The 18,385-nt window shown below is 44.8% G+C and overlaps 1 protein-coding gene and 1 pseudogene across 2 annotated transcripts in view; one reads left to right on the top strand and one right to left on the bottom strand.

Moving 5' to 3' along the window:
• dis3l (DIS3 like exosome 3'-5' exoribonuclease) overlaps positions 1–18,385 on the bottom strand; it is a 49,279-nt gene that overhangs the window by 615 nt on the left and 30,279 nt on the right. The gene's annotated exons all lie outside the window — the stretch shown is intronic.
• Positions 6,316–7,150, top strand: LOC306933726 (ubiquinol-cytochrome-c reductase complex assembly factor 1-like; annotated as a pseudogene). The gene has a single exon. The product of its transcript is annotated as a ubiquinol-cytochrome-c reductase complex assembly factor 1-like (transcript).

Genomic DNA, 18,385 nt, shown 5'->3' with positions numbered 1-18,385 from the left:
ACTATAGCCTACGGCCTACAGCTGTGGGTAGATGCCTTAGAGCAGTGTTTCCCAACCTGTGTGCCGCGGCACTTTACTGTGCCGTTTGATGTGTCCAGGTGTGCCGCCTGATTTGACCGAAACTAACACAACCCTCCCCCGAAAGCAATAGCTACTGAGCTGCAGGATTCGTGCGACGGTGCGACAACAACAACAACAACGGAACAATAGACTCTAACGACCATCGGCCATAGGAATGTTAATCACCTGTACTCACCTGGCAACTGAACGTACTGTATTTCTGCCTGATGAAAGCATGTAGCTTTCACAAGTTGGCCCATAATAAAGACAAGGAAAAGGATTAATCCTTAAATTCGGTGGCATTTCACATTGCAAAGAGCAAAATGTAAAAAAAATAAAAAATCACACCGTGTGAACTGAGTGGTTGCTCATGTTTAAGACCATTGTATTGTGGCAAAATATTTTTTTTATTTAGAAGTATTTACTTTGCATTGACAAATTGAACATGTGTGTGCTATATTTTGTATATTGAGTTATTTGACGAGTGCTGTCATGTGTGTTTTTAAAAGTATATTGGGTGTGTGGTTACTGTGTATTGGGTTCAAAGAAGTTTTACTATATATATATATATATATATATATATATATATATATATATATATATATATATACACACACACATGCACACCCCCCGTATATCTAGGTGTGCCCCGAGATTTTTAGGCTATGAAAAGTGTGCCCTGGGACAAAAAAGGTTGGGAAACACTGCCTTAGAGTATGGTAGATGCACGTGTTTAGGCTTCGTAGTACTGTGGTGTCGGCCGTGTGACGTCACGTGTCGCGCAACATGCAGAGAGACACAAGGCTTGCACAATTATGTCTATATGATAAAAATCATAACATGTGCTGTTGTAAATTTCCTGGAGGGAGGTGAACTTCCCATAGGCAATATCTGAGACATCCCCTTGTATACTTTGGTCAAACACTGAAATTCGAAGAGTTCTTTATACTGTACCTACTCTATCTATCTACCTACTGTATCTATAGTGTACCTAACATGTTATCAATAATATAGCAAAAATGTCATCAGGAATTTACAGCAGTAACAAACCTGAGGTAAAAATCACACTTGAAATGAAATGAAATGATTACTATATTTACCCAGGGTATCTGGGCTAAGCTCAAGAACTTGTTTCCAGCCAGGCCCTGCTCATAGAACACATTTCATCGTAGTGGTTCAATGCCTTGTTCAAGGGCACTTCAGCTGCGGTAATCTTAACGTGTCGGACCGCTGATTCGAACTGGCGACCTTCCGGTATCAAGACCGCTCCGCAATCCGTTCGGGCCACCGCTGCAACTGTGTTAAGTGCCTTTGGGGGCACGCACAAAGTCCATAGACTTGGCTGCCACATGACGTCACAGGGCTTTGTGTGTGCTAGCGCCCCCCAAAAACCCATACACCCTGTGGCATCACAAGGGGACAGGTGGTAAATGGGTACTATATTCCCCATACACAAAATGGCTACCGGAACAACAACAACTACAACTCCCAGGGTGCCTCAGCACACACACAGGTGTAGGTGTGTGAGGCACCTAATTGAGGCAGAGCTGAGAGGCTAGATGAGAGAACAAAGAAAAGGTGAAGAGAGACAAAGGGCTGAGGGCTGGACGGAGCTGGACCCAAGGATGGAAAAGGACTGAGAAAAGGACTGTGTTTAAAGGGGCATTCCACTCATTTTCAACATTTTACCATGTCATTAACATACCTTAGAGCTGTTGTGTGGAAATAATAAAAAAGTCCCCCCATGCTGTGTTTCCTAGTATGAAAAGTATGAAAAAAATCATTCACATCTTGATGACATCATCAAGATGTGTTTCACCATGTTAATGATTTTTTTCAGACCTCCAGTTCTAGGAAACACAACATGGGGGGGCTTTTTTATTATTTCCACACAACAGCGCTAAGGTATATTAATGACATAGTAAAATGTTGAAAATGAGTGGAATGCCCCTTTAAGTGTAACAGTGCGGACATTCTTTGAACTTAAGAACATTTCAGTTTGGACAACATTATTCTCCCTCTGGGATGTTTTCCGTTGCCTTTGCAAATTGTCTCATGTTTGTTGGCCTATCTGAGTTATGAGCCTCATGTTGGCCTATCTGAGTTATGAGCCTGTGGGAAAATAAACCTCATTTCATTGTATACGGGATTTTCCTTCCTTTTTTTTCTGCACTGCCTCACAATATCCCACCCTACACCTCTCATGATATTACGTCTGTCCCAACAGTGTTGTCCTGGACAGTCAGCTCTCGTTCAAAACTCACATCACAGCTGTCACTCGATCCTGTAGGTTCACACTCTATAACATATGACGAATTAGACCGTTCCTCACCCAGGAATCATCCCAGCTCCTAATCCAGACAACAGTCCTGTCAAAACTTGACTATTGTAACTCTCTCCTTACTGGCCTACCGGCATGTGCACTGAAGCCTCTCCAACTGATCCAAAATGCCGCAGCTCGCTTGGTCTTCAACCAGCCAACATTCTCACATGTCTCCCCCCTGCTCCGCTCCCTGCACTGGCTCCCGGTCGCTGCCCGCACAGAATACAAAACTCTGATGTTGGCATTTAAAGCAACCAAAGGTATGGCTCCCCCATATCTTGCCAGCATGATTGAACCCTACAAACCCTCCCGCGCACTCAGATCAGCCAACGCAGGGAAGCTGGAAGTACCCTCACTAAAAACGCCGGGACAACGCTCCACACGTCCCAAACTCTTCTCCCTTCTGGCCCCAAAACTGTGGAATGCACTTCCAGTTGCAATCAGAACTGCAGCATCACTCCCGATCTTCCGCCGTAGTCTGAAAACCCACCTTTTCAGACTCCATCATGGCCCATAGCACTTACCCTACCCCCCTTAGACAGCACATCTTAGACTTATATAGCATTTGAAACAGACTTATAGCATGTCATGTAGACAGCACAATAAGTGCATTGTATGTAGTCATAGCACTTCATAGTATATATGTACAGCATAGTATAGCATATATGTATAGTTTATATGTATAGTGTCATTATATAGATATGTTCTAGTTATAGTTTATATGTATAGTGTCATTATATAGATATGTTCTAGTCACGTTCTTAGCTTACGCATGTTTCGCGATAAATGCATTTTACATATGTGATGTATTCCCATGCTTTTTGTTCTTGCTTAATGTAAGTCGCTCTGGATTAAGAGCGTCTGCTAAATGCCTAAATTGTAAATTGATTACAACCCATTACACAACCACGCAGTAACCACACAGTAACCGTGCTGCCTGCTACTAAGAAACACACAGTCACATGTTGTTACAGTTGGGTGCCACCGATATTGTCCCTTATCATTTGACCCATTTAGGCCTGACCTCAAAATTTTAAAAAATCCTCCAGTTTTCTGAAATAAATATTTTCACGATTTTTCAAAAATAGCAGACCTACAAGCTCGTAGCGCGCCACTCGGTGGCGCGCTAAGAGCTTTTAGATCTGCTATTTTTCAATAGCTAAATTATAACATAATGTTTAAAACACCAAAAGGGGTTCCCGCCCAAAATGGGTTAACTGTCCTTTTGCGCAGATCACGCAAACCTCAGCAAAAAGAAAAGGACAATATCGATGGCCTCCAACTGTAGCACCGCTCCAAAATAAATAAAGAAAATGCATTTTTTTGTTACCGACTAGTGAATCGGTCAGTCGACCGAACACAATTCTAAAAGGCTAAAAGGCGATTGTCAAAATGTATTCAAATATATTATAAGCTCCACGTATTTTGGCCAGATCGTCATTTTAATTATAATCATCATTAGTAAATAGTGTCGACACAACTCACCCAAACCTGTATGAAGTGAAGACGCGCAGCTATCAATGCAACGCAGCTGTTACGATGCTATCAATGCAATACAATCAGCCCTTCCAGACTACTGGTTAGGGCAGGACTTTGAAAAGTGTGCTTCATGACTTCCCGTTTCTAAACTGACCAAACTGACACCAGGGTTCTCACAAACATGTCTCATACACTCTCAGAAAAGAAGCCTGCACAAGCATGCTCATTCAAATCCCTTGATCTAAAAATGCCGCGCCACGCCTGGTATTCAACCACCAGCCAACATAATTATTATCATCTCTTTTTTTTTTATATGATAGTTTTGTAATATTCTAAAGCCTGAATTTTCATTTCACTTCATTATTCAAGAACATATTTGTTTATTAATAGGCGTGGCTAGTGATTCAGAGGTTGAGGCCAGGCTAGAGCTGTATAGAGCGTCGCAGTCCCGCCTCCTACCCTGGACCAGGAAATGAAACCCAATGCATTATTCTCATAGACATTTCTTAAAGTATTTATTTAAAGACGGTTACGCCACGGACAAAGCCAACTCGAGTCGTGACAACTCATGACAACACAAACAATATTTTGGACCAAACAAATAATTAGAAAGAAGAAAAAAATGACAGGTTACAACACTTTTTTTGTTGTTTTTCTTCTTTGTAATTATTTGTTTGGTCCAAAATATTGTTTGTGTTGTCATGAGTTGTCACGACTCGAGTTGGCTTTGTCCGCGGCGTAACCGTCTTTAAATAAATACTTTAAGAAATGTCTATGAGAATAATGCATTGGGTTTCATTTCCTGGTCCAGGGTAGGAGGCGGGACTGCGACGCTCTATAGACACTTTCCCTCTCAATTCCAAAGTCTACACTTGTGTAAACCACCTCTGATTGCGTTTAAAAGGTACAATACATTTTACAGTACTTCAGAACACTGGAACCCCCTAATGAATGCACTGACTTGCTTGTAGAAACACTAGATAAGATAAGAGCTGAATTGAGCTTGCGGAGAAAAAATCAGCTGCCAAAGGCACACACAAAGCCTATTCATGTCCGTGGCAGATTGAATGTCAAGTTTTCTTCAGAATATCTGACACTGATTTACTGAGACACTATGGCACATTAGAAGTCCACTCACACTTCACTTCTCTCAAACATTTTATTTTCAATGACCCCCATAACTGAGGAGTGTTCCATTTGTAGACCCTCAGGATTACACACCGTAATGGTCCATTTGGACCACCTTCAAGGAACCCCAAAGGTCCCTCTCGACCCACTTTGAGAACCAGCTGGGCCAGCTATATTTGGGGCTGGGTCTTTGTGTGTTTCTGGTAACATTGTGATGCACTCTTTTGCATGTCCATGGCAAAACTATCATTTTGACAAACATGTTCACCACAAAACAGCGTGCCGATGACTGCATGCGGATAGCTACTGCAACGCTACATGGCCAGCATGATGACTGCATGCGGATAGCTACTGCAACGCTACATGGCCAGCATGATACGACTCACCTAGGATACAGGTCACAAAACGCATGCATTTCATCTCGTAAAAAAATGTTTGAGAGTTAACTACTCAAATCTTTTTTTTGTACTCTGCAACTAGCCCATCCAACATCTGGCTTTTGGAATTGTCATGTGGCAGCCAAGTCTATGGACTTTTTAATGTTTGTTTAGAACACTTTAAACAGAGTGGCAGCCAAGTGTGTGAACTTTTAATGTTAGAGCACTTTAAATATTGTAACTGATGGTAAACAGGGGGCAGCAACCCCTGTTGCAGCACTCGCAAGAGGGCACCACGCAAGCTACAGATCATGCAAATGAGCAATACCCCCAGTCTACAAGCCTTGAAGTCATGGAAATTTTCTAAGCCAATAACGCAATATTTGACAAATTAGTGCTGAGCCCGATTGGCAGTGTTGTTGTGTGGCACTACATGTCTTGACTGGGGCGTGCAGGAACAAGTTTGTTTGCTCAAAACAAACACTAACTACCCCATAGCCAGACACTTCAGACAATGTCACAATAGTAATGACACACTCCTAGGGATTACACGTATAGATGCATGACCACATATGGGCATATCGGTCCATTCGGGGGTTATATAGGGATATATATAACATATGGATATAATATATGGATATATATATAACCCCCGATATGGAGATCCAAATCAAAATAAATAAAGAACGCCCAATTCAAGACGTTGCATGAATTGCAATGGCACCAAATGCGCAAATTGGCATTGTTTGGCCTGCATGGTTTGTCATCAGACTAGAGCTGCTAATGTTGGGAAATTACCGTAGCCTTCTAATTCATCAGGGGATGACATTCATTTAGTTGACATTGCAGGAAGGAGGAGGCGGGTACAGGCGTACCTGTAGGCTTACGATAATTGGGGACACAATCAAAGTGACATATCATAATAATACTACAACTCCTTGCGGAGTCATGTATCGGCGACCGCTAGGGTCCGCAGTCAGAAGCATTCATGCGACAGCGATCAGACGAAAGGTATTAGAGCAAGAGGCCCGTTTGGCCAGAACATTAGTGGCCTGTCAGCTGGCCAGAACCTCCTCCCCCTTCCTGACACCACGGCGGACACTGCACAGAACCGCACAGCTCTCTAATGCGAAGGATTCACCCCAGCACTCGGAAGAGGTGGGAGCCTTCACTAAACTCATCGAGGCCATGGGCTTCACAGGACCCCTCAAATACAACAAATGGAAAATCAAGATTGCTGCCTTGCGGATGTACACATGCTGCGTCGAGAGAATCAATTATGATGACTTCTTTGAAAGATGCTCCCTCCCGGACACACTCAACTCTTGGTTCCTGGTGGCACAGCTACACGTATGGCTGTGTTTGGTGAGGAAGGTGCGGCAGGAAGGCCGAGCAGGGAAGTACATGTGTCGTTACATCGTTCACTCCATGTGGGAGGACGTGGAGCAGAGGAGCAAGATCATGGGGATTGGTGCCGTCCATAGAAAGGAGAGCATGAAGGCAATGACGGAGACCTTCTATGCAGCTATATTTGGATATGATGAGGGAATCTTATCGGACGACTGCGTGCTAGCTGCAGCTCTGTGGAGAAACCTGTTCAACCGTCAGTGTGAAGACCCCAAACAGCTGGAGCTCATGGTGGAGTACGAACGCAAACAGATGCAGTGCATTGATGCGTTTGACGGGGGAGGTGAGGTGGCGTCCCCTGCCGGAGGAAAACGCTCAGAGCATCCTGAAGGTGTCCACTCCAACCTACAATGCATGCGTTCAAGTTTCCGCTTGACTTCCTCCTCCCGTTGGGAGACAGGTCGATCCAACGAACTGCAGCAGCCAATGAGGCATCTGATTTTTTGAGGGGCGCCGCGCTAGGCCCTCCTATATACAGGTTTAATGTTTGTTTTTAGTTCAATGATTATTTAAAAACGCCATTGACAATGAAGGGAAAATTTACGCCACCTTGTCCCTAACACAAACATTAAATGCCATTAACCTAATCACCTAATCATAGCAACATGAGTTGCTATTAGCGCCCCTCACTTCACACGGGTGTGATTTTTAATATCCATATGCCTGAGGCCAACAGCCCAGATCAACAGGTTCTGACATATATCCATATAATACAAATTTGAATGATCAAGTTACGTTAACACACAAATCACCACTTTGTTTACTTTAAATCCAGAAAAATGCATAATTTCATTAGTAAGTCTGGTGCCTCGTCTCTGCTTACCTTAGAACCTCCGATTTAAGATTCTACTCGTGAGTGAAATGATTTAAAGTGCTGAATACAGTAGGACTGCCTCTCAGTGACCATTCCCACCCCCAAGGTCAGATATGAACGCAATGACACATCACTGCCATTTGGACACAGATATAGCACTTTCAAATGGAAAGAATAAAAAAGAAACTCACTTTAGCAATGGTTTTGTCCACTCGGCCATTGCTGCATAAACCAATTTTGACCTGAGATCAGATTCTAAAAATGTCTTCTACATCCTGACAGTTTTCTGAAAAAGCTATGTTTTTCTCTGTCGTTCTTAGAATTTTCAAAAATAGCAGACCTACAAGCTCGTAGCGCGCCACTCGGTGGCGCGCTATGAGCTTGTAGATCTGCTATTTTTCAATAGCTAAAGCATAACATAATGCTAACACCAAAAGGGGTTCCCGCCCCAAAATGGGTTCAAAACCTATATACTTCGCTGACTGGGGTCTGTCTTTGGGTCCCTCCTTTTCCCTGGTAACACCAAATCTCTTTGCCGAAAGCAGCCAATCTATCTCTAAAGCGAAGCATCGTCCCCTAGAATGGGGACGTTGGCGATCAAACGCTATATAATGTGTTGACCCCGGGGTTCCCCAGGGCTCTGTCCTTTCCCCCTGCTTCTTCCCCTCTACACCAAATGTCTATGGTGAAAGCAGAGTGTTTAATTTAGAATGTTTGCCTAATAGACGCATTATCAGACGACGTCACACTGATAAGAAACAGCATGCACGCGCATAAGGGCTGCAGAAGAACAACACCTCTCATAAGATGCAATGGAAAAGTTCTAACTGCATTCACATGTAAAAAATGCCCCATCAAACTTTCAGATGCTGTTTTTCTCCCAGTGTGGAGGAAGAATGATTAGGATTTTTATTGTGATCTCTCGCCCTTGAAATATATAATCCTTGGTTTCTGTTTGAACAATAATAGCAATTCAAAACAGTCCTCAAAACCACACCTCCAGTCGCTGTCATAAGAACGGGAGGTGCGCTCATGAACACGGCAGCAGACCTCTACACTCACAACAGTCGCATCTGCGATGCGATGTGAGCTTGTATATCAGCTGTTCTCTGTGCGCAATACTGTTGGGCTTTGAAGTATAAATGTCTCCTAGGGTGCATCTCACTAGCCAACTCACAAGAGGAGGTTGAATGGACTGAAACCAGCGCTACCCAAAACAACATGTTTGGGGATCTGTTGGGAATTGATTAAATGAAACAGTCACCTGTGCGCCCAGTCCCAATGTTTGTAAACAAATAATTGGTCTATATGATGACATGCCCACAATAAGGACAGGTTCATGAGATTCAACAAAAGGCTTTGCTGGCAATGTGGTGCTGCCAGGTATGCATGGATATTTATGGATATTCTATGAATTGTGTTCATCTGTCTTTGTGCGTTTACCTGTATGTTACTGCCTTCATGATGCGTTAGTCCATAGTGCTAGTATAATCTTATCATTTTGTGAAGGTCACTCACATTACATACCTGATTGTTGTTGCACCGTGAAGACATTTGGCTGCCTGAAAGTGGCCTCAGTAACGAGACGTTTAGTTCAGGAAAAGAGACAGACAGCCATACTCCTGTTTCAAAGACGGATACACATTGTTACTTATTCAAGGTTCTCACACACAGATCCTGTCAGCGAAATGAAGGAATGTGTACTGTGTACAGATCGTGACTCGTCTATTTATTTTGTTGCTCATATTTACTCGCGCAAGCAGAGCGCGCAAGTAAGGTGGTTTAACCGGCGCGTTGATGCGTATGCCGTGGTACATACCAGTGTTGTTTTTGGCAGCAAATTTTGGTTTTAGTTTTAGTCATAGTCTCTTGAATAGTTTTCACTTCGTTTTAGTCACATTTTAGTCACCTGAATGTTTTTTTGTGTTGAGTCTAGTTTTAGTCGACTAAATGTCATAAGATTATGTCGACTAAATCTACAGTTGATTTAGTCGACTAAAATGCATTTTGGTGGACCTTGATGCCGTCGTAATGACAGATTTTACACTTGCTGAAAATAGCAGATCTACAAGCTCACAACGCGTCGCGCTGCGACGCGTTGTGAGCTTGTAGATCGGCTATTTTCAGCATGCAACCAATTGTAAAATGACTTATACTGGATCTCTTGTGCGCTAGTCCCTTCCTAACATTTTAGTCCAGTTTTTATTTGTTGACGAAATTGTCAATATATTTAGTCTTAGTTTTAGTCATCATAGCTTAGTTTTCATTTAGTTTCAATTTAGATTTCGTCAGTGAAAAAAGGTAGTCGGCGAACATTTTTCGTCTTAGTTTTAGTCGACGAAAACAACACTGGTACATACTGATTTTGAGAGTGACGTAATGAAGATATGTACCAATGCCAGGGTATAACTGGCTCTCAATGGTGACGTAATGAAGATATGTATCAATGCCAGGGTATAACTGGCTCTCGATGGTGACGTAATGAAGATATGTATCAATGCCAGGGTATAACTGGCTCTCAATGGTGACGTAATGAAGATATGTACCAATGCCAGGGTATAACTGGCTCTCAATGGTGACGTAATGAAGATATGTATCAATGCCAGGGTATAACTGGCTCTCGATGGTGACGTAATGAAGATATGTATCAATGCCAGGGTATAACTGGCTCTCGATGGTGACGTAATGAAGATATGTACCAATGCCAGTGTTAAGGATGACGTAACGTCGAACTACCGTTACGTCATTCTCCCTTCTTTATAAGGCTACACCCAGCCAAGATCTCTTTGTCAGAAAATAAACATACAAACGTAACTCAACTTGGTTCAAACCCTTAACTAGCCAATACAGACCAGACCTTGTCAGACTCCCACCTTCGACCTAAGAGGCCTTCAAACCAAAACCCTAACAGTATTTTCTGACCACCTCAGGTTGAAGCCGAGTCCTCATGGACACTAGGAAACCCAAGGACCGTAGAGTCAAGCACGAAGCACTTATCCCGTCTAATTCCAACGACGAGGGATCCACTTCTGTTATGATGCACGACGCACCTATCCTACCTTCTTCCAACGCGACACCCACTTCAGTTATGCAGACCAACCCGCCATCCTCCTCCAAACAGAGGGAGACTGACCCCACTTTCACACAACTAGTGATACAACTTGCTGCTAGCCAGCAACAAATTGCTTCTAGCCAGCAGAGACAAGAAGTTCTCTTGACTAACTTTCTTGCTGGCAATCGGCCCCTTAGGCACCGTTCCCTTAAGAACAGACACCTTCGGAATCGAACCCTCAGGCAAGGTGCCCCCTCCTGTTAAGGATGACGTAACGTCGAAACCCCCATGAAGGATGACGTAACGTCGAAACCCCTATGAACCCCCATGAAGACGCGCGGACACGTCCGTCGAGGGGGAGATACTGTTAAGGATGACGTAACGTCGAACTACCGTTACGTCATTCTCCCTTCTTTATAAGGCTACACCCAGCCAAGATCTCTTTGTCAGAAAATAAACATACAAACGTAACTCAACTTGGTTCAAACCCTTAACTAGCCAATACAGACCAGACCTTGTCAGACTCCCACCTTCGACCTTAGAGGCCTTCAAACCAAAACCCTAACAGCCAGGGTATAACTGGCTCTCGATGGTGACGTAATGAAGATATGTATCAATGCCAGGGTATAACTGGCTCTCGATGGTGACGTAATGAAGATATGTATCAATGCCAGGGTATAACTGGCTCTCGATGGTGACATAATGAAGATATGTTTCAGTGTCGGGTGGATTAAAGGTAATGCCTCTCTATGTATACATGTATGTAATCTGAAACCTACCTTTATTACGTCACCATCGAAAGCCAGCTAAAATGTTGCATATTTGTGTAACGCAGATGAAATACTGTTTCCAATCTATTCATCCACAGACAGTGGAGGAAACACGCACAGCCAGGAGGGGCTGGGGATTGAACCGGGAACCTTGGCCTCTGATTCACCCAGTCTGGATTCAGAGGAATGACTTCCTGACTAAAGCCCTAACCACACCAAAGGGTCACCATGCAACTCCTTGGGTCCAAACGGTTGCAAGGAGTTGCATGATGAGTGACCCTTTGGTGTGGTTTGGGGGCCATTGAATTCCATGCGTTGAATCACTTGGGACAACGTGGGACCACGTGTGTCAACGTGCAACAGGACAACGCTAAAACCGTCTCGACCCTTTGGTGTGGTTAGGGGGGCTTTTTACCAACGGCTGATTGGTGTCTGGCTTATTAGCCAGGCTAGTAAAATTGAGCCTTTCCAGACCGTAATCCGCCGGCAGGCATTTATTTTTGCCAACGGCTGATTGGCGTCTGGCTTATTAGCCAGGCAATTTTAAGACCACCAGGAGGAGTTATGGGCTAAGATTTGGGTTTTTCTTGAGTTGCACCCAGTGCTAGCCTCGCATTGCGATACTAATATACCACTGCGCCTCAGGGCATATGCATATGCGATAGGGGAGGATGAAGTCTGGCTGCGCCAGGCTAACACAGTGCTGGCCTAGTGGTGGACAGGGAGGATGAAGTCTGGCTGCGCCAGGCTAACACAGTGCTGGCCTAGTGGTGGACAGCCAGGCTAACACAGTGCTGGCCTAGTGGTGGACAGCCAGGCTAACACAGTGCTGGCCTAGTGGTGGACAGCATCGATAGGAGAGGATGAAGTCTGGCTGCGCCAGGCTAACACAGTGCTGGCCTAGTGGTGGACAGCATCAGAGCCAGGCTAACACAGTGCTGGCCTAGTGGTGGACAGGGAGGATGAAGTCTGGCTGCGCCAGGCTAACACAGTGCTGGCCTAGTGGTGGACAGCATCAGAGCCAGGCTAACACAGTGCTGGCCTAGTGGTGGACAGGGAGGATGAAGTCTGGCTGCGCCAGGCTAACACAGTGCTGGCCTAGTGGTGGACAGCATCGATAGGAGAGGATGAAGTCTGGCTGCGCCAGGCTAACACAGTGCTGGCCTAGTGGTGGACAGCACTGTGTTAGTCTGCAGCCAGGCTAACACAGTGCTGGCCTAGTGGTGGACAGCATCAGGCTAACACAGTGCTGGCCTAGTGGTGGACAGCATCAGGCTAACACAGTGCTGGCCTAGTGGTGGACAGCATCAGGCTAACACAGTGCTGGCCTAGTGGTGGACAGCATCAGGCTAACACAGTGCTGGCCTAGTGGTGGACAGCATCAGGCTAACACAGTGCTGGCCTAGTGGTGGACAGCATCAGAGTCTCATAACCAGGCTAACACAGTGCTGGCCTAGTGGTGGACAGGCTAACACAGTGCTGGCCTAGTGGTGGACAGCACTGTGTTAGTCTGCAGCCAGGCTAACACAGTGCTGGCCTAGTGGTGGACAGCATCAGTCTGGCTGCGCCAGGCTAACACAGTGCTGGCCTAGTGGTGGACAGCATCAGTCTGGCTGCGCCAGGCTAACACAGTGCTGGCCTAGTGGTGGACAGCATCAGTCTGGCTGCGCCAGGCTAACACAGTGCTGGCCTAGTGGTGGACAGCATCAGTCTGGCTGCGCCAGGCTAACACAGTGCTGGCCTAGTGGTGGACAGCATCAGTCTGGCTGCGCCAGGCTAACACAGTGCTGGCCTAGTGGTGGACAGCATCAGTCTGGCTGCGCCAGGCTAACACAGTGCTGGCCTAGTGGTGGACAGCATCAGTCTGGCTGCGCCAGGCTAACACAGTGCTGGCCTAGTGGTGGACAGCATCAGTCTGGCTGCGCCAGGCTAACACAGTGCTGGCCTAGTGGTGGACAGGCTAACACAGTGCTGGCCTAGTGGTGGACAGCATCAGTCTGGCTGCGCCAGGCTAACACAGTGCTGGCCTAGTGGTGGACAGGCTAACACAGTGCTGGCCTAGTGGTGGACAGCATCAGTCTGGCTGCGCCAGGCTAACACAGTGCTGGCCTAGTGGTGGACAGGCTAACACAGTGCTGGCCTAGTGGTGGACAGCATCAGTCTGGCTGCGCCAGGCTAACACAGTGCTGGCCTAGTGGTGGACAGGCTAACACAGTGCTGGCCTAGTGGTGGACAGCATCAGTCTGGCTGCGCCAGGCTAACACAGTGCTGGCCTAGTGGTGGACAGGCTAACACAGTGCTGGCCTAGTGGTGGACAGCATCAGTCTGGCTGCGCCAGGCTAACACAGTGCTGGCCTAGTGGTGGACAGCATCAGTCTGGCTGCGCCAGGCTAACACAGTGCTGGCCTAGTGGTGGACAGGCTAACACAGTGCTGGCCTAGTGGTGGACAGCATCAGTCTGGCTGCGCCAGGCTAACACAGTGCTGGCCTAGTGGTGGACAGCATCAGAGTCTCAGAACCAGGCTAACACAGTGCTGGCCTAGTGGTGGACAGCATCAGAGTCTCAGAACCAGGCTAACACAGTGCTGGCCTAGTGGTGGACAGCATCAGAGTCTCAGAACCAGGCTAACACAGTGCTGGCCTAGTGGTGGACAGCATCAGAGTCTCAGAACATTTCTCCCTCCAACCTGGTATGTCAGTGTGGAAAAACAACTCTCACAGAGAGATACATTGTTGCTAAAGTAAATACAAATAAACTCACCAAGAACTGTTTTATAGCCTACATGTGCCTCTTGACAGAGTCTGTGGTGTTTTATAAATATCTATGGTCTCTGCCACTCTCAGTATCCTCTGGCAAGCCATTCTTAGCCATATACATGTAGACATATAGTGGCTGATTAAAAGCTGCCTTGTTGAGCATCTTTGGCACAGGAGACAACTACCAGAGGACCTGATGTCAGCAGGGTGTCTCAATGACTCCATCTAGTGGCCAAAGGAAATACCGGCACAAGTTGGTGAAAAGTTATGTTATAGCCCACTGTTGTCATTTGATATATGAAAGAAAACAAAATTCAGAATTACACAATGCATTTTGGCCTTTAGACAAATTGGTCTATGTGGTGTGTCCTGCCACACCAAATAGACCAAATATATTTACGGATGACAGCTGACCACACCTGAAACAAAGATCTTATTAAGTTACGCAGACAGCCAACCACATTTTTGTAAATGTCAAACTGTTAAAATTATAGTGGTCGGCCTGGACTGCGGCTCAGCGGTCCAGGCACCTTGGCTGGTAATCCAGTCTGGCAGTGTGCCGCGGGTTCGACTCCCAATCCCGGCGGCCTTTACTGCATGCCCCCCCCCCCATCTCTCCCCATTTACTGTCTATCCCTCTATAAAAATATAAAAATAAAAGGCGAAAGCCACAAAGAAAACATAAAAAAATGGTAGTGGTCAGAATGGAAATTAAATGAATCTTCCTAATGAGCATCGTTCCCAAACTTGCCAAATCAATCCATATATAGAAGACAAACAGTGGTGGTGTTGTATATTTCCTGGGGAGGGACACTTCCCATAAGTCATTTCTGAGATATCCCCTTACTTTAGTCAAACACTGACATTCTAATATTTAATCAGGATGTACAAGTGTAACCTCAACGGAGGTCAAAACAACAGGCATTGATAGAAAAATGCCAAATGTTTAGTTGTGTTATTTGTTCTGTTACCGACTAGTGATAATATTAACCCTCATTAAGGCTAAAGCCTGAAGGGCAAATGTCAAAATGTATTCAAATATCGTATATAATATAAATTACTGTTAGTAAATACTATCCACACAACTCACCCAAGCCTGTATGAAGTGAAGAACACTGGATGTTAAGATGGAAGACTTTGTTTGTCACTACCAGTAACTAAGGCAGCGTGCCACCTAGACTGGCACGTTTCCAGTGGCGTACAGCAGGGGTTCCCAACCTTTATATTGTCACGGACCGGCTGACAGTTCATAAAATGATAAGAACCCATGGCTATAAACCCTGTACGCACACACGCCCACTCGTACAAGCGCATGTGTACGAGCAGACCAGGTGTTTGCAGACCTGGTCTGGTGTTTTTCCACAGACATGGGCCCCGACAGTAAATCTAACCAAGACAAAAATGATCAGCCTAAACATCAGTAGCACAGGAAACCTCAACAAAGCTGCGAACGACCTGAGAGAAAAGGCAAGAAGGGCTTTCTATGCCATCAAAAGGAACGTTAAGATAGACATCCCAATTCAAATCTGGTTAAAGATATTCGACTCCGTCATAGAACCCTCTATGGTTGCGAGATCTGGAGTCCCCTTGCCAACCAAGAACCTGAGAAATGGGACAAACACCAAACTGAGACTCTGCAAATCCATCCTCTGCACCCAATGAAAAACAACAAACAATGCTTCCAGGGCAGAATTAGGGCGTCAAAAGAAAGAAGAGAGCACTTAAATCTCATAACCACCTAAAAGAAAGTAACCCAGACACGCTCCATAACCAGATTATAAGAAAACAAAAAGAAAGCTACCTGGCATACTGGAAAGAGACTACCCAAAACCAAAGCCAAATGGAATGCTATCTACCAAGTAGACCTACTGCATGAAAACAGAGCTGCTACTTTAATCTGAGCTTTTTTTCAATGTGACATAGCTCTGTTTAATGCTGTACCACAATGAAACGATTTGAGAAATGATCAAATATGGACTCACCAAATCTAAAAAGTATTTGCGGAGAGTGGAGACAGTTCCATGACCTGTTGCTTGTTCTAATGTTCTTCCTGAAAGTGAAGCAGCAGTGAACAGCAGCGCGGGCTTCCAGAGAAGTAACGCCCTGCTTAGTGGTCGCTGACTAACTACTCGAATCTATTTTGAGGGGCGCTAGCCCCTCCTACTGTATATACAGCGTTTGTCCACACACGTCTCATATTTGCCATTGACAATGAAAGGAGAAGTACAGTTATGATGTATAAATTTGCTGATGACACATCTTTAGTAGGTCTTATTACCAACGAGGATGAATCCGACTACCGCAGAGCAGTAGAGGAGCTGGTGAGATGGTGTGAGAGTTACAACTTGATTCTAAACATCTCTAAAACCAAAGAGATGTTCATAGACTTTAGGAAGAAAATCTCGAGTCCCCTCCCCCCCTCTTCATCAATGGGGAAGAGGTAGAAAGAGTCTCCTCCTTCCGGTTCCTAGGGACCACCATCCATGAATCCTTATCATGGGATCTCAACACCAGTCTCATAATAAGCAAATCACACCAGCGTCTCTATTTTCTGCGGCAGCTTAAGAAGTTTAAAGTCAGCCAAACAGCCATGACTCACTTCTATAGGGCCACTATTGAAAGTGTTCTTACCTTCTCCATGCTTGTCTGGTTTGGTCACACAACCTCTCAAGACAAATCAAAGCTGGAAAGAGTAGTACGTCGCGCATCAAAAACCATTGGATGTAGCCTCCCTACACTTTCCTCACTCTATTCCACCAGAATAATTAGGAAGGCAAAAAAAATCATTGCAGACAACTCTCACCCTGCACATTACCTCTTCAATCTCCTCCCATCAGGCAGGAGATATAGAAGCATCAAGAGCTCCACATCTCGCTTCAGAGATAGCACTTACCTCGTAGCCATTAGACATCTGAACTAGATGTATGTATATGTAGCAATATGCATAGTGCACTTTAAAAACAATGTAATTCCCTATGCTGCTGGTTTTTGTATTGTATTGTCCTTTTTGTTTTTGTATCTATGGTTGTCTGTATATGTTGAGTATGAACCAAGACAAATTCCTATCAACTTGTTGACATGGCAAATAAATTCTTGAATCTTGAATCTTGAAATTAGGTCAAATGTCCCCCAAATATTACGTAAATGTGTGGCAACACAAACATTAAATGCCATTGACAATGAAGGGAATATTTACGTCATATGTAGACGAGCCAATCGGCTAAGGAATCACATAAATTCAGATCAATGAAAGGAGAAATTAGGTCATATGTGCCTCAAATATGATGTAAATTTTGTCCACACACGTCTCATAATTTGCCATTGACAATGAAAGGAGAAATTAGGTCAAATGTCTGCCAACTATGACGTAAAACACAAACACTAAATGCCATCGACAATGAAAGAAACTTTACGTCATATGTAGATGAGCAAATCGGCTAACTAATCACATAAATTAGGTTGTTCATGAGATGATGATGTATAATGATAAGAGCGCCCCTCACTTAACACAAGTGTGATTTTTCTTTTCTTTTTGAGGGGCACTAGCCCATCCAACATCTGGCTTTTGGAATTGTCATGTGGCAGCCAAGTCTATGGACTTTTTAACGTTTGTTTAGAGGACTTTAAACAGAGTTACAGCCAAGTGTATGAACTTTTAATGTTTGTTTTAGAGCACTTTAAACAAACATTACCATGCTGCCACATGACGTCACGTTTAGTGAGGCGCCCCTCACTTCACACAAGTGTGATTTTTCTTGGATAACTTTAATGTAATGTCCCACTGGGAGGAGACCAGGGCGCAGATGGAGGGATCGACTCACTGGCCTTGGAACGTCTCAGGATCCCCCAGGAGAAGTCACAAATGTTGCTCTGGAGAGGGAAGTCTGGAGCTCGCTGGTGGAACTGTTTCCCCCGCGACCTACCCTCTGGAACGCTCTCCCCAAACACATCAGAGATGCCCCCTCACTTCCCACCTTCAAATCTGCACTAAAAACCCACCTGTTCACCATCGCATTTCCAAGCTGACGTGTTTTTAAAACTTGTTATATGCACTGTTTTATTGGTTTTATTCTTTTAATAGTTTTTTCTAATAAAGTTGTCCTTTTCTTGTTCCCCCCCCTGGCCCCAACGCATGTAAAGCGTCTTTGAGTGTTAAGAAAAGCGCTATATAAATCCCAGATATTATTATATTATTATTGTTATGGATAAGCGGTTGAA

The sequence above is a fragment of the Electrona antarctica genome (assembly GCF_951216825.1).
Source record: "Electrona antarctica genome assembly, chromosome: 12".
Taxonomy (NCBI): domain Eukaryota; kingdom Metazoa; phylum Chordata; class Actinopteri; order Myctophiformes; family Myctophidae; genus Electrona; species Electrona antarctica.
The sequence above is the reverse complement of the archived record's forward strand: the minus strand, read 5'-3'. Positions and strand labels throughout refer to the sequence as shown.